This window comes from Perkinsus marinus (assembly GCF_000006405.1).
Source record: "Perkinsus marinus ATCC 50983 genomic scaffold scf_1104296947794, whole genome shotgun sequence".
NCBI classification, from domain to species: domain Eukaryota; phylum Perkinsozoa; order Perkinsida; family Perkinsidae; genus Perkinsus; species Perkinsus marinus.
Window position 1 is genome coordinate 1 of NW_003210466.1, and position 1,061 is coordinate 1,061.

Sequence of the window (1,061 nt, forward strand, 5' to 3'; positions counted from 1 at the left end):
ATGGTATTCTCATACAAGCAATTAGTGGTGATTGGTGACACAGAATAACCGTGAATAGAAAAGGTTATTGGATAACTTTTCTTCACCATTTTCGGGACGGAGTCACCGTTATCTTGTCCTTAACTCATTGCATCTAAAGTAAGGGATTGGGGGAGGATCAACAAGTCAAGCGGGTCAAAATGAGTTTTTGGGTGACACACGGGTGGCCAATTGCACGGTGGTCAATCGGTCCTGCTAAATTCTAGCTAGCGACGATTATTCGATCCAATGGAGCTTGGGAGGATCGAACCCACGGTCTGCTGGAGTGCGGAAGTTCCGATGTAGTCTAGCTGGTTAGGATTCGTGGTTTTCACCCACGCGACCGGGGTTCGAGTCCCCGCATCGGAATTCACTTATTAAAGGGTTGAATCTATGGAATCAACTTGATGCATTCTACAATTTTAGTGTTCAGTCAATAGATTCACAGTCGATCTTGAGAGCGGGAGAGGGAGAAATTACTTCACCGGTTCGCATCATTGGTCTAGTGGTAGAATACAACGTTGCCATCGTTGTGACCCGAGTTCGATTCTCGGATGATGCAGGTTTTTATTGGCCCCTTCCGACCCCTGCGCAATGTTTCCGAGCGCATCAGGTTGAACGCGGGGTTTGACTGATCTTCGCCAAGCTAGGCATGCTGGTCGTTTCAGCTGGCTAATAAGTTCACGGCGAACAACCTTGTCCATGGGGCGTGGGGAATAGAATTCGAAATGGTGTTGGGAGGTGAGTAGCCATGAAAAAGGGTCATCACTGACATTCACCTTTCGGTTGCAGTCGAGTGAGAGGACCTGATATTTACCTTGAGCCAAACGGCTACGGTGATATATATAGTTTGGAATTGCGGTCGTGTTGGTTGCGTAAACTTCCTGCGGCGCCACTTGATTCCGAGTCCTAACCTGTGCTTCGTATGATCATGGTGTGTACCCGCTGGGTAGCGATTTCCATTACTAGGAGCCTCTCATCAGCTGAAGGAATAGACAGTGCTTAGAATACTGAGCAGCTAAAGGCATCCGTACTTGTAACGA

General features: G+C 47.8%; 2 non-coding genes across 2 annotated transcripts; both read left to right on the forward strand.

Annotated features, from left to right (window-relative positions):
- Window positions 1–314: 314 nt before the first annotated feature.
- Pmar_PMAR023942 lies at window positions 315–387 on the forward strand. The gene has a single exon. It is a non-coding gene; the product is annotated as a tRNA-Glu (tRNA).
- Window positions 388–509: 122 nt separating this feature from the next.
- On the forward strand, window positions 510–580 carry Pmar_PMAR023943. The gene has a single exon. It is a non-coding gene; the product is annotated as a tRNA-Gly (tRNA).
- The last annotated feature ends 481 nt before the right edge of the window (window positions 581–1,061 follow it).